Here is a 15,720-nt window from a genome sequence, read left to right on the forward strand (position 1 = left end):
ATTTACAATAGCCAAGATATTGAAATATCCTAAGAGTCCATCAGTGGATGAATGAATAAAGAAGATGTACTGTATATACACAATAGAATATTATTCAACCATGAGAAAGAAAGAAATCCTGCTATTTACAACAACTTGGATGAACGTTGAGGGCATTATGCTAAGTGAAATAAGTCAGACAGAGAAAGACAAATACTGTATAATACCACTTATATGTGGAATCTAAAAGAGCCAAGCTTAGAAAAATAGAAAGTAGAGGGGTAGTGACCAAGGGTGGGGAGTTAGGGTAATGGGGAGATATTGGTCAAAGGGTACAAACTTCCAGCTATAGGATTAACAAGTTCTGGGTATCTGATGTATAACATGGTGATTATAGCTAATAATACTGTATTATATACTTGAAAGTTGCTAAGAGTATATCTTAAATGTTCTCACTACAAAGAAATGGTAATTATGTGATGGGATGGAGGTTTCTGCTAATGCTATGGTGGTAATGATTTTGCAATATATAAGTGTATCAAATTAACATATTGTACACCTTAAATTTATAGAATGTTATATATCAATTATATCTCAGTAAAGCTGGAAAAAATAATGTAAGTAGCTTACTAGGTTAATTGAACAGGGTTTTAAAATAATATTATTTAGAATAAATAAAGATTTAAAAAATACTTTAGGACAGCTTGATCAAAGACAGACTTGATAAGAAGAGCCAAGAAGTCAGTAGTTCAGTTTTAATACAAATTCTGGAAAACTGTCAACCATAGTTTATTTTCCATGTATGGTCTTTCTGTTGGAAATAATTACACCATTTTAGTTTTCAAAAGAATAAGGAAATTCTCATATTTTAAAGAAGATTGTTCCATATGACTTGCTTAGAGTTTAGTTTTACAAAATTCATGATTGTGGCAATAATTTTATATTGTGTGGTTTTAAAAAATTGTAGCTAAATATGTATAACATAACATTTACCATTTTAACCATTTTTAAGTGTACAGTTCTGTAGCATTAAGCACATTCACATTGTTCTGCAACCATCACCACCATCCATCTCCAGAAGTTTTTTATCTTCCCAAACTGAAACTCTGTACCCATTAAACAGGCCCTGGAATCCCCCATTCTATTTTGTCTCTGAATTTGACTACTCTAGGTACCTCATATAAATGTAGTCACATAGTATTTGTCTTCTTGTGACTAGCTTATTTCATGTAGCATAATGTCTTTAGGGTTTATTCATGTTGTACCATGTGTCATAATTTCCATCCATTTAAAGGCTAAATGATATTCCATTGTATGTATATACCACATTTTGTTTATCAATCAGTGGACACTCTGGTTACTTCCAATTTTGGCTATTATGAATAATGATGCTATAAACATGGGATATAAATATTTGTTCATGTTCGTGCTTTCACTTCCTTTGGGTGTAATACCCAGAAGTGGAATTGCTGAATCATATGAAAATTCTGAGTTTAATTTTTTGAGAAATAGCTGTACCACTTTCCATAAGGGCTCTATCATTTTATGTTCCCACCAGCAATACGTAAGGATTCCAAGTTCTCCACATCTCAGATAACACTTGTTATTTTGTTTTTTGTTTGTTTGTTGATAATAGCTTTCCTAATGGGTGTGAAGTGATATCTCCTTGTGGTTTTGGTTTGCATTTCCCTAAAGATAGTGATGTTGAGCATCTTTATTGTTTTTTTTTTTAAACATCAGTAAATGGATACAATTTTTCTTTTGAGAATAGTACTTTATACATATTATTGAATAACTATATGCCGTTTGCATTTTGGGGGCAATGATAATTGAAACAAATCGAATTAACTCATGATTTGCCCAGGGTTGTGTGCTAACAAGTGATATGACTAAGATTCAGACTCAGGTCTTCTTCGGCCTTTAATGAAATCATATCATGGGGTTAACATATTCGCTGAACTAACTTATTATTATTATTAATTTTTATCATTTTCCTTTTGTCATGTCAGATCTGTTAAAATAAGCAGTAGGACACATAAAATTATAAATGTACTAATAATTTAAAAAATATTTTGAAATCCATTTATATTATATGAAAATTCAGATAGTTCAAAAGGATACTTCCCAGTATGAGTGATAGGAAATTATGTATATTCATGTCTCCCTATCCTCCCCTATTCCTTTCCCTTTACCAACTAATTTTATATGGTAGTATTATTCTTTATAATTTTAGTGGCTGTATTCATACTTTAAGTTATATTGTATGCCTCTATTATTTTATTTAAATACTTTAAGCAATATCTGTCTATTCTTCACTCTGAAGGATGAGAGAATCAAAGTGGTTATACAACCTCCAATTTTTTCATACTCTTAACTGAGCTACTTATGTTGTTATTTCTGCTTTGACATGATACATATAATTTATATCCTATGTAACTATAATTACCACAGTTGCTTTAACATTGTCCTACATTTAGATTGTATTAGTGCTTATTCCCAGCTTTTACCACAGTGTCTATATTTATTTTTTGGTTGGTAGAAGATTATCTATCAGTAGTTATGCCAAGAAAGAATTACTGGAACCATATTACCCCAGTTCTTGACGTTTGAAAAGATCGATGGATTCCCATTACACTTGAATTGTTTGGCTAGACGTAAAATGATTGGATGATACTTTTAATTCCTCAGGATTTCGTATGCTTCATGTTGAATTTTTCTTTGGAGAAATCTGAAGCCAGGCTGATTGTTTTCCATTATAAGTTACTTGGTTTTATTTTTATTTTACTCTTTTCCCCCTAAGTTTCAGTAAACTTCGTATTGAAATTTAGTAATTTACTAGGCTGTGTATAAGCCTTGGTTTATCTGTTTCAGATTTTCCTGGGACATGTGTTCTTCCAATTGGCAGATTCAGGATTTTTTTTTTTTCTTAACATTTTTATTGGAGTATAATTGCTTTACAATGGTGTGTTAGTTTCTGCTTTTTAACAAAGTGAATCAGCTATACATATACATATATCCCCATATCTCTTCCCTCTTGCGTCTCCCTCCCTCCCACCCTCCCTATCCCACCCTTCTAGCTGGTCACAAAGCACCGAGCTGATCTCCCTGTGCTATGCGACTGCTTCCCACTAGCTATCTATTTTACATTTGGTAGTGTATATATGTCCGTATGTACACTACCACTCTCTCACTTTGTCCCAGCTTACCCTTCCCCCTCCCCGTGTCCTCAAGTCCATTCTCTAGTAGTTCTGCGTCTTTATTCCCATCTTGCCCCTAGGTTCTTCATGACCATTTTTAGATTACGTATATATGTGTTAGCACACGGTATTTGTTTTTCTCTTTCTGACTTACTTCACTCTGTATGACAGACTCTAGGTCCATCCACCTCACTACAAGTAACTCAGTTTTGTTTCTTTTTATGGCTGAGTAATAATCCATTGTATATATGTGCCACACCTTCTTTACCCATTCATCTATTGATGGACACTTAGGTTGCTTCCATGTCCTGGCTATTGTAAATAGAGCTACAGTGAACATTGTGATACATGACTCTTTTTGAATTATGGTTTTCTCAGAGTATATGCCCAGTAGTGGGATTGCTGGGTCATATGGTAGTTCTATTTTTAGTTTTTTAAGGAATCTTCCTACTGTTCTCCATAGTGACTGTATCAATTTACATTCCCACCAACAGTGTATGAGGGTTCCCTTTTCTCCACACCCTCTCCAGCATTTATTGTTTGTAGATTTTTTGATGATGGCCATTCTGACCGGTGTGAGATGATATCTCATTGTAGTTTTGATTTACATTTCTCTAATGATTAATGATGTTGAGCATCCTTTCATGCGTTTGTTGGCAATCTGTATATCTTCTTTGGAGAAATGTCTATTTAGGTCTTCTGCCCATTTTTGGATTGGGTTGTTTCTTTTTTTGATATTGAGCTGCATGAGCTGCTTGTATATTTTGGAGATTAATCCTTTGTAGTTGCTTCGTTTGCAAATATTTTCTCCCATTCTGAGGGTTGTCTTTTCGTCTTGTTTATGATTTCCTTTGCTGTGCAAAAAAGCTTTTAAGTTTCATTAGGTCCTATTTATTTTTATTTATTTTATTTTTTTTAAATTAATTAATTAATTAATTAATTAATTTATGGCTGTGTTGGATCTTCGTTTCTGTGCGAGGGCTTTCTCTAGTTGTGGCAAGCGGGGGCCACTCTTCATCGCGGTGCACGGGCCTCTCACTATTGCAGCCTCTCTTGTTGCGGAGCACAGGCTCCAGACGGGCAGGCTCAGTAATTGTGGCTCACAGGCCCAGCCTCTCTGTGGCATGTGAAATCTTCCCAGACCAGGGCTCGAACCCGTGTCCCCTGCATTGGCCGGCAGATTCTCTACCACTACGCCACCAGGGAAGCCCCTATTTTTATTTTTATTTCCAATTCTCTAGGAGGTGGGTCAAAAGGGATCCTACTGTGATTTATGTCATAGAGTGTTCTGCCTATGTTTTCCTCTAAGAGTTTTATAGTGTCTGGCCTTACATTTAGGTCTTTAATCCATTTTGAGTTTATTCTTGTATATAATGTTAGGGAGTGTTCTATTTTCATTCTTTTACATGTAGCTGTCCAGTTTTGCCAGAACCACTTATTGAAGAGACTGTCCTTTCTCCATTGTATATCTTTGCCTCCTTTGTCATAGATTAGTTGACCATAGGTGCGTGGGTTTATCTCTGGGCTTTCTTTCCTGGTCTCTTGATCTATGTTTCTGTTTTTGTGCCAGTACCATATTGTCTTGATTACTGTAGCTTTGTAGTATAGTCTGAAGTCAGGGAGTCTGATTCCTCCAGCTCCATTTTTTCCCCTCTAGACTGCTTTGGCTTTTCGGGGTCTTTTGTGTCTCCATACAAATTTTAAGATGATTTGTTCTAGTTCCGTAAAAAATGCCATTGGTAATTTGATAGGGATTGCATTGAATCTGTAGATTGCTTTGGGTAGTATAGTCATTTTCACAATATTGATTCTTCAAATCCAAGAACATGGTATATCTCTCCATCTGTTTGGATCATCTTTAATTTCTTTCATCAGTGTCTTATAGTTTTCTGCATACAGGTCTTTTGTCTCCCTAGGTAGGTTTATTCCTAGGTATTTTATTCTTTTTGTTGCAGTGGTAAATGGGAGTGTTTCCATAATTTCTCTTTCAGATTTTTTATCATTAGTGTATAGGAATGCAAAAGATTTCTGTGCATTAATTTTGTATCCTGCTACTTTACCAAATTCATTGATTAGCTCTAGTAGTTTTCTGGTAGCATTGTTAGGATTCTCCTTGTATAGTATCATGTCATCTGCAAACAGTGACAGTTTTACTTTTCTTTTCTGATTTGGATTCCTTTAATTTCTTTTTCTTCTCTGATTGCTGTGGCTAAAACTTCCAAAACTATATTGAATTATAGTGGTGAGAGTGGGCAACGTTGTCTTGTTCCTGATCTTAGTAGAAATGGTTTCAATTTTTCACCATTGAGAATGATGTTGGCTGTGGGTTTGTCATATATGGCCTTTATTATGTTGAGGTAAGTTCCCTCTATGCCTACTCTCTGGAGGGTTTTTATCATAAATGGGTGTAGAATTTTGTCGAAAGCTTTTTCTGCATCTACTGAGATGATCATATGGTTTTTCTCCTTCAATTTGTTAATATGGTTTATCACATTGATTGATTAGCATACACTGAAGAATCCTTGCATTCCTGGCATAAATCCCACTTGATCATGGTGTATGATCCTTTTAATGTGTTGTTGGATTGTGTTTGCTACTATTTTGTTGAGGATTTTTACATCTATGTTCCATCAGTGATATTGGCCTGTAGTTTTCTTTTTTTGTGACATCTTTGTCTGGTTTTGGTCTCAGGGTGATGGTGGCCTTGTAGAATGAGTTTGGGAGTGTTCCTCCCTCTGCTATACTTTGGAAGAGTTTGAGAAGGATAGGTGTTAGGTCTTCTCTGAATGTTTGATATAATTCGCCTGTGAAGCCATCTGGTCCTGGGCTTTTGTTTTTTGGAAGATTTTTAATCACAGTTTCAATTTCAGTGCTTGTGATTGGTCTGTTTATATTTTCTATTTCTTCCTGGTTCAGTCTCGGAAGGTTGTGCCTTTCTAAGAATTTGTCCATGTCTCCCAGGGTGTCCATTTTATTGGCATAGAGTTGCTTGTAGTAGTCTCTTAGGATGCTTTGTATTTCTGCAGTGTCTGTTGTAACTTCTCCTTTTTCATTTCTAATTTTATTGATTTGAGTCATCTCCCTCTTTTTCTTGATGAGTCTGGATAATGGCTTATCAATTTTGTTTATCTTCTCAAAGAACCAGCTTTTAGTTTTATTGATCTTTGCTATTGTTTTCTTTGTTTCTATTTCATTTATTTCTGCTCTGATCTTTATGATTTCTTTCCTTCTGCTAACTTTGGGTTTTGTTTGTTCTTCTTTCTCTAGTTCCTTTAGGTGTAAGGTTAGATTGTTTACTTGAGATTTTTCTTGTTTCTTTAGGTAGGCTTGTATAGCTATACACTTCCCTCTTAGAACTGCTTTTGCTGCATCCCATAGGTTTTGGATCGTCGTGTTTTCATTGTCATTTGTGTCTAGGTATTTTTTGATTTCCTCTTTGATTTCTTCAATGATCTCTTGGTTATTAAGGAACATATTGTTTAGCCTTCATGTGTTTGTGTTTTTTACGTTATTTTCCCTGTAATTCATTTCTAATCTCATAGCTTTGTGGTCAGAAAAGATGCTTGATATGATTTCAATTTTCTTAAATTTACTGAGGCTTGATTTGTGACCCAAGATGTGATCTATCCTGGAGAATGTTCCGTGTGCACTTGAGAAGAAAGTGTAATCTGCTGTTTTTGGATGGAATGTCCTATAAATATCAATTAAATCTATCTGGTCTATTGTGTCATTTAAAGCTTCTGTTTCCTTATTTATTTTCCTTTTGGATGATCTGTCCATTGGTGTAAGTGAGGTGTTAAAGTCCCCCACTATTATTGTGTTACTGTCGATTTCCTCTTTTATAGCTGTTAGCAGTTGCCTTATGTATTGAGGTGCTCCTATGTTGGGTGCATATATATTTATAATTGTTATATCTTCTTCTTGGATTGATCCCTTGATCATTATGTAGTGTCCTTCCTTGTCTCTTGTAACATTCTTTATTTTAAAGTCTAGTTTATCTGATATGAGTATTGCTACTCCAGCTTACTTTTGATTTCCATTTGCATGGAATATCTTTTTCCATCCCCTCACGTTCAGTCTGTATGTGTCCCTAGGTCTGAAGTGGGTCTCTTGTAGACAGCATCTATATGGGTCTTGTTTTTGTATCTATTCAGCAAGCCTGTGTCTTTTGGTTGGAGCATTTAATCCATTCATGTTTAACCTAATTATTGATATGTATGTTCCTATGACCATTTTCTTAATTGTTTTGGGTTTGTGTTTGTAGGTCCTTTTCTTCTCTTGTGTTTCCCACTTAGAGAAGTTCCTTTAGCATTTGTTCTAGAGCTGGTTTGGTGGTGCTGATTTCTCTTAGCTTTTGCTTGTCTGTAAAGCTTTTGATTTCTCCATCAAATCTGAATGAGATCCTTGCTGGGTAGAGTAATCTTGGTTGTAGGTTCTTCCCTTTCATCACTTTAAGTATATCATGCCACTCCCTTCTGGCTTGCAGAGTTTGTGCTGAGAAATCAGCTGTTAACCTTATGGGAGTTCCCTTGTATGTTATTTGTCATTTTTCCCTTGCTGCTTTAAATAATTTTTCTTTGTCTTTAATTTTTGCCAGTTTGAGTAATATGTGTCTTGGCGTGTTTCTCCTTGGGTTTATCCTGTATGGGACTCTCTGCACTTCCTGGACTTGGGTGGCTATTTCCTTTCCCATGTTAGGGAAGTTTTCGACTATAATCTCTTCAAATATTTTCTCTGGTCCTTTCTCTCTCTCTTCTCCTTCTGGGATCCCTATAATGCGAATGTTGTTGCGTTTAATGTTGTCCCAGAGGTCTCTTAGGCTGTCTTAATGTCTTTTCATTCTTTTTTCTTTATTCTGTTCCTCAGCAGTGAATTCCACCATTCTGTCTTCCAGGTCACTTATCCATTCTTCTGCCTCAGTTATTCTGCTATTGATTCCTTCTAGTGTAGTTTTCATTTCAGTTATTGTATTGTTCATCTCTCTTTGTTTGTTCTTTAATTCTTCTAGGTCTTTGTTAAACATTTCTTGCATCTTCTCGATCTTTGCCTCCATTCTTATTCCGAGGTCCTGGATCATCTTCACTATCATTATTCTGAATTCTTTTTCTGGAAGGCTGCCTATCTCCACTTCATTTAGTTGTTTTTCTGGGGTTTTATCTTGTTCCTTCATCTGGTACATAGCCCTCTGCCTTTTCATCTTGTCTGTCTTTCTGTGAATGTGGTTTTTGTTCCACAGGCTGCAGGATTGTAGTTTTTCTTGCTTCTGCTGTCTGCCCACTGGTGGTTGAGGCTATCTAAGAGGCTTGATGGAAGGCTCTGGTGGTGGGTAGAACTGACTGTTGCTGTGGTGGTCAGAGCTCAGTAAAACTTTAATCCACTTGACTGTTGATGGGTGGGGCTGGGTTCCCTCCCTGTTGGTTGTTTTGCCTGAGGCAACCCAACACTGGAGCCTACCTGGGCTCTTTAGTGGGGCTAATGACAGACTCTGGGAGGGCTCATGCCAAGGAGTACTTCCCAGAACTTCTGCTGCCAGTGTCCTTGTCCCACGGTGAAACAGAGCCACCCCCCGCCTCTGCAGGAGACCCTCCAACACTAGCAGGTAGGTCTGGTTCAGTCTCCCCCGGGGTCACTGCTCCTTCCCCTGGGTCCCGATGCACACGCTATTTTGTGTGTGCCTTCCCAGAGTGGGGTCTCTGTTTCCCCCAGTCCTGTCAAAGTCCTGCAATCAATTCCCACTAGCCTTCAAAGTCTGATTCTCTATGAAATCCTCCTCCCGTTGCCACACCTCCAGGTTGGGAAGCCTGACGTGGGGCTCAGAACCTTCACTCCAGTGGGTGGACTTCTGTGGTATAAGTTTTCGCCGGTCTGTGAGTCACCCACCCACCAGTTATGGGATTTGATTTTACTCTGATTGTGCCCCACCTACCGTCTCATTGTGGCTTCTCCTTTGTCTTTGGATGTGGGGTATCTTTTTTGGTGAGTTCCAGTGTCTTCCTGTCAATGATTGTCCAGCAGCTAGTTGTGATTCTGGTGTTCTCGCAAGAGGGAGTGAGAGCACGTCCTTCTACTCTGCCATCTTGGTTCCTCCCTCCTTTTTCATTTTCTAATTCTGTTGATTTGACTCTTCTCCCTTTCTTTCTTGATGAGTCTCGCTAGTGGTTTATCAATTTTGTTTATCCTCTCAAAGAACCAGCTTTTAGTTTTACTGATCTTTGCTATCAGTTCCTTCATTTCTTTTTTATTTCTTTTTGATCTGATCTTTATGATTTCTTTCCTTCTGCTGACATTGGGGTTTTTTTGTTCTTCTTTCTCTAGTTCCTTTAGGTGTAAGGTTAGGTTGTTTATTTGAGATGTTTCTTCTTTCTTGAGGTAGGATTGTATTGCTGTAAACTTCCCTCTTAGAACTACTTTTGCTACATCCTATAGGTTTTGGGTCATCGTGTTTCCATCGTTATTTATTTCTAGGTTTTTTGATTTCCTCTTGGATTTCTTCAGTGATCTTTTGGTTACTTAGTAGTGTATTGTTTAGCCTCCATGTGTTTGTATTTGTTACAGTTTTTTTCCTGTTATTGTTATCTAGTCTCATAGCATTGTGGTCAGAGAAGATACTCGATACGATTTCAATTTTCTTAAATTTACCACGGGTTGATTTGTGACCCAAGATATGATCTATCCTGGAGAATGTTCTGTGAGCCCTTGAGAAGAAAGTGTATTCTGTTGTTTTTGGCTGGAATGTCCTATAAATATCAATTAAGTCCATCTTGTTTAATGTATCATTTAAAGCCTTTGTTTCCTTATTTATTTTCATTTTGGATGACCTGTCCTTTGGTGAAAGTGGGGTGTTAAAGTCCCCTACTATGATTGTGTTAATGTCAGTTTCCCGTTTTATGGCTGTTAGCATTTGCCGTATGTATTGAGGTGTTCCTATGTTGGGTGCATAAATATTTACAATTGTTGTATCTTCTTGGATTGATCCCTTGATCATTATGTAGTGTCCTTCTTTGTCTCTTATAATAGTATTTTTTTTAAGTCTATTTTGTCTGATACGAGAATTGCTACTCCAGCTTTCTTTTGATTTCTATTTGCATGGAATATCTTTTTCCATCCCCTCACTTTCAGTCTGTATGTGTCCCTAGGTCTGAAGTGGGTCTTTTGTAGACAGCATTATACAGGTGTTGTTTTTGTGTCCATTTAGCCAGTCTGTGTCTTTTGGTTGGAGCATTTAATCCATTTACATTTTTGGTAGTTATCGATGTATATGTTCCTATGACCATTTTCTTAATTGTTTTGGGTTTGTTATTGTAGGTCTTTTCCTTCTCTTGTGTTTCCTCCCTAGAGAAGTTCCTTTAGCATTTGTTGTAAAGCTGGTTTGGTGGTGCTGAATTCTCTTAGCTTTTGCTTGTCTGTAAAGTTTTTAATTTCTCTGTCGCATCTGAATGAGATCCTTGCTGGGTAGAGTAATCTTGGTTGTAGGTTTTTCCCTTTCATCACTTTCATTATGTGCTGCCACTGCCTTCTGGCTTGCAGAGTTTCTGCTGAAAGTTCAGCTGTTAACCTTATGTGGAGTCCCTTGTATGTTATTTGTTGTTTTTCCCTTGCTGCTTTTAATATGTTTTCTTTGTATTTAATTTTTGATAGTTTGATTAATATGTGTCTTGGTGTGTTTCTCCTTTGATTTGTCCTGTATGGGAGTCTCTGTGCTTCCTGGACTTGATTATTTCCCTTCCCATATTTGGGAAGTTTTCAAGTATAATCTCTTCAAATATTTTCTCAGTCCCTTTCTTTCTGTCTTCTTCTTCTGGGACCCCTATAATTCGAATGTTGTTACATTTAATGTTGTCCTAGAGGTCTCTGAGACTGTCTCAATTCATTTCATTCCTTTTTCTTTATTCTGCTCTGTGGTAGTTATTTGCACTATTTTATCTTCCAAGTCACTTATCTGTTCTTCTTCCTCAGTTATCTTGCTATTGATTCCTTCTAGAGAATTTTTAATTTCATTTATTGTGTTGTTCATCATTGTTTGTTTGCTCTTTTGTTCTTCTAGTTCCTTGTTAAACGTTTCTTGTACTGTCTCCATTCTATTTCCAAGATTTTGGATCATCTTTACCATCATTATTCTGAATTCTTTTTCGAGTAAACTTCCTATTTCCTCTTCATTTGTTTGGTCTGGTGGGTTTTTACCTTGCTCCTTCATCTGCTGTGTATTTCTCTGTCTTCCCATTTTGCTTAACTTACTGTGTTTGGGGTCTCCTTTTTGCAGGCTGCAGGTTCATAGTTCCTCTTGTTTTGGGTGTTTGCCCCCAGTGGGTAAGGTTGGTTCAGTGGGTTGTGTAGGCTTCCGGGTGGAGGGGACTGGTGCCTGTGTTCTGGTGGATGAGGCTGGATCCTGTCTTTCTGGTGGGCACGTCCATGTCTGGTGGTGTGTTCTGGGGTGTCTGTGACCTTATTATGATTTTAGGCAGCCTCTCTGCTAATGGGTGGGGTTGTGTTCCTGTCTTGCTAGTTGGTTGGCATAGGGTGTCCAGCACTGTAGCTTGCTGGTTGTTGAGTGGAGCTGGGTCTTAGCGTTGGGTTGGAGATCTCTGGGTGAGCTTTGGCCGTTTGATATTACACGGGGCCGGGAGGTCTCTGGTAGACCAATGTCCTGAACTCAGCTCTCCCACCTCAGAGGCTCAGGCCTGACACCTGGCCAGAGCACCAAGACCTTGTCAGCCACACGACTCAGAAGAAAAGGGAGAAAAAGAAAGAAAGAAATAAAGAAAAAAAGAAATAAAAAAAAATAAAATAAAGTTATTAAAATAAAAAATATTATTAAAAATTTTAAAAAATAATAAAAGAAAGAAGAGAGAAACCAAACCACAAAACAAACCCACCAATCATAACAAGTGCTAAAATCTATACTAAGATGAAAAACCAGACAGGCAGAACCCTAGGACAAATGGTAAAAGTAAACCTATACAGAGACAATCACGCAAAGAAGAATACAGTTACACACTCACAAAAAGAGAAAAAGGAAAAAATATATATATATTTATAAAAACAAAAAAGGAAGAGAGCAACCAAATCAATAAACAAATCTACCAATGATAATAAGCTCTAAATAGTAAACTAAGATAAACCTAAAACTAGAAACAAATTAGATGCAGAAAGCAAACCCCAAGTCTATAGTTGCTCCCAAAGTCCACCGCCTCAGTTTTGGGATGATTCCTTGTCTATTCAGGTATTCCACAGATGCAGGGTACATCAAGGTGATTGTGGAACTTTAATCCGCTGCTCCTGAGGCTGCTGGGAGAAATTTCCCTTTGTCTTCTTGTTCGCACAGCTCCTGGGGTTCAGCTTTGGATTTGGCCCCGCCTCTGCATGTAGGTCGCCTGAGGGCATCTGTTCCCGCTCAGACATTATGGGGTTAAAGTAGCAGCTGATTAGGGGGTTCTGGCTCCCTCAGGCTGGGGGGAGGGAGGGGTATGGAATGCGGGGGGAGCCTGAGGCAGCAGAGGCTGGCGTGACATTGCTACAGCCTGAGGCGTGCCATGTGCTTGCCTCAAGAAGTGATCCCTGGGTCACGGGACCCTGGCAGTGGCAGGCTGCACAGGCTCCTGGGTGGGGAGGTGTGGATAGTGACCTGTGCTTGCACACAGGTTTCTTGGTGGCTGCAGCAGCAGCCTTAGCATTTCATGCCCGTCTCTGGTGTCTGTGCTGATAGCCGCGGCTCACGCCCGTCACTGGAGCTTGTTTAGCCGGTGCTCTGAATCCCCTCTCCTTGCGCACCCCGAAACAGTGGTCTCTTGCCTCTTAGGCAGGTCCAGAGGTTTTCCTGGACTCCCTCCCAGCTAGCCGTGGTGCACTATCCTCCTTCAGGCTGTGTTCTCGCAGCCAACCCCAGTCCTCTCCCTGGGATCTGACCTCTGAAGCCCGAGCCTCAGCTCCCAGCCCACACCTGTCCCGGCTGGTGAGCAGACAAGACTCTCAGGCTGGTGAGTGCTGGTCAGCACTGATTCTCTGTGTGGGAATCTCTCCGCTTTGCCCTCTGCACCCCTGTTGCTGCGCTCTCCTTTGTGGCTCTGAAGCTTCCCCCCCGCCCACCCCCCGTCTCCGCCAGTGAAGGGGCTTCCTAGTGTGTGGAAACTTTTCCTCCTTCACAGCTCTCTCCCTGAGGTGCAGGTCCCGTCCCTGTTCTTTTGTCTCTGTTTTTTCTTTTTTCTTTTGCCCTACCCAGGTGTGTGGGGAGTTTCTTGCCTTTTGGAAGTCTGAGGTCTTCTACCAGCGTTCAGTAGGTGTTCTGTAGGTGCTGTTCCACATGTAGGTGTATTTTTGATGTATTTGTGGGGAGGAAGGTGATCTCCACGTTTTACTCCTCCGTCATCTTAAAGGTTCCCATATTTATTTATTTATTTTTAATTTTTATTTATTTATTTAGTTAGTTTTGGCTGTGTTGGGTCTTCATTTCTGTGTGAGGGCTTTCTCTAGTTGCGGTGAGCAGGGGCCACTCTTCATCGCAGTGCGCGGGCCTCTCACTGTCGCGGCCTCTCTTGTTGCGGAGCACAGGCTCCAGACGCGCAGGCTCAGTAGCTGTGGCTCACGGGCCTAGTTGCTCCGCGGCATGTGGGATCTTCCCAGACCAGGGCTCGAACCCGTGCCCCTTGCATTGGTAGGCAGACTCCCAACCACTGCGCCACCAGGGAAGCCCTATTTATTTATTTTTTAAAAATAAATTAATTTTTCAAAAATAAATTTATTTATTTTTCAAAAATAAATTTATTTATTTATTGTTTTAAATTTTATTTATTTATTTATTTTTGGCTGATTTGGGTCCTTGTTGTTCTGCGCCGGCTTTCTCTAGTTGCACTGAGTGGGGGCTACTCTTTGTTGCAGTGCACTGGCTTCTCGTTGCAGTGGCTTCTCTTGTTGTGGAGCATGGGCTGTAGGCACAGAGGCTTCAGTAGCTGTGGCACGTGGGCTGAGTAGTTGTGTCTCACGAGCTCTAGAGCACAGGCTCAGTAGTTGTGGTGCATGGGCTTTGTTGCTCTGCGGCAGGTGGGATATTCCCGGGCTAGGGCCTGTGTCCCTGCATTGGCAGGCGGATTCTTAACCACTGTGCCACAGGGGAGGTCCCAGTACCGTTTGTTTAGATTCCATATATGTGCTTTAGCATACGGTATTTGTTTTTCTCTTTCTGACTTACTTCACTCTGTATGACAGACTCTAAGTCCATCCACCTCATTACAAATAATAAAAACCTTTTCTGAATCCATGGGAATGTGCTCCTGATTTTTTCTGCTTAGTGTATATAATTTCTGTTGTGTATATTTCATTTAACTTTTTTTTATATTCCTTTCTGCTGTGTGTGTGTATGTTGTGTGTGTGTGTTTTCAGTACTCTTCCATGGTGATTCCTTTCTGATTACTACTCATCTTTTGTTTAGGACAATTTTTCCTTGATTGGTTATTTGCAGAAGGACAGTAAGAGTGAGGGTCTGAGTGTTCCAGTTGGTTATAAGATCTTCCTCACCCACAGTTAGGTGTTAGAGCTACATGTATGTGTGTATGTTTGCTGCGGGGTTATTTGGCTCTTCAGCTGACAAAGGCTGGCAGCTCCAGGGTTATCCAACACCCCAAGTTTCTCTTTTATCCTATAACAAGGTAGAATCTTTCTTTTAAAGATGTGTTTTCTTCTTTACTCCTGGCTCCCCTGGCCCTCCATGGTATCAAATTGAATTTAGGGAGACTTTTGCAGCCAGCCAATATGTACTCTACTCTTTTTGGGCCAAACAGAGGGTTATGACTCTGCCCCTCAGGATTTGTCACCTATTTTGGAGAACTTTTCTCTTCTTTCGAAATTAGTGAAAAGTGTCCTCTCACTCTGGTCCAGGTCTTATGTCCTTGGTAGTCTTCTAATTGTATCAAGTTTGGTGGTAGAGGCACTCACTCATAAATTGTATTGAAAGTGGAACTAGCATTTCTGTTTCTCTTTGTTCATGTTCTTTTCAACTGGCTTTAGAAAGGAAAAACGTTAGATGCAACCTCTCTCTCTCTCATTGTAAAACTGGATTCCTGAAATCATAGGTTTTTGATAGAGATCCTGACAGAGGCAGCTTGGTGTGATTGGGAAAAAGACAAACAAAACAACATGGAAATATAAGTTACTAGTCACCAGTTCTTTACTCTATGTAGCCTTGTCATCTTAGGGTAGGTTATTATCCTCTCTTTGGGTCATCATTTACTCATCTGCAAAATGAGGATTTGGGTTAATTGATCTCTAAGATAGAAGGAATTCTCTGTGATTCTAGGAGGATGGCATACTGTTTAGGCCCAACATATCTGGGTTGGTAGTTCATTGGTGTACCTTAGATAATCTTAAACAGCCTTGGATTTCTACGAAGAAGCCCAAGAGTAGATCACCGAAGACTAATTTTGGAATTTTCTTGTAGGTCAGAAACTAAGTATTCTCAGTTATAATAACCTTCCTACTGAGTCCAAGAGTAATCTTTTGTTCACAAATGTGGGTCACATCAGAAAGTAAACGTTACAAATGTAACTTCACAAAC

At 39.1% G+C, this 15,720-nt stretch overlaps 1 protein-coding gene across 1 annotated transcript in view; it reads left to right on the forward strand.

The window, feature by feature from the left end:
• Positions 1-15,720, forward strand: part of LOC309630433 (cytochrome c 2) — a 30,256-nt gene that overhangs the window by 9,293 nt on the left and 5,243 nt on the right. The gene's annotated exons all lie outside the window — the stretch shown is intronic.

This window comes from Balaenoptera borealis (genome assembly GCF_965194805.1).
Source record: "Balaenoptera borealis genome assembly, chromosome: 6".
Classification (NCBI taxonomy): Eukaryota; Metazoa; Chordata; class Mammalia; order Artiodactyla; family Balaenopteridae; genus Balaenoptera; species Balaenoptera borealis.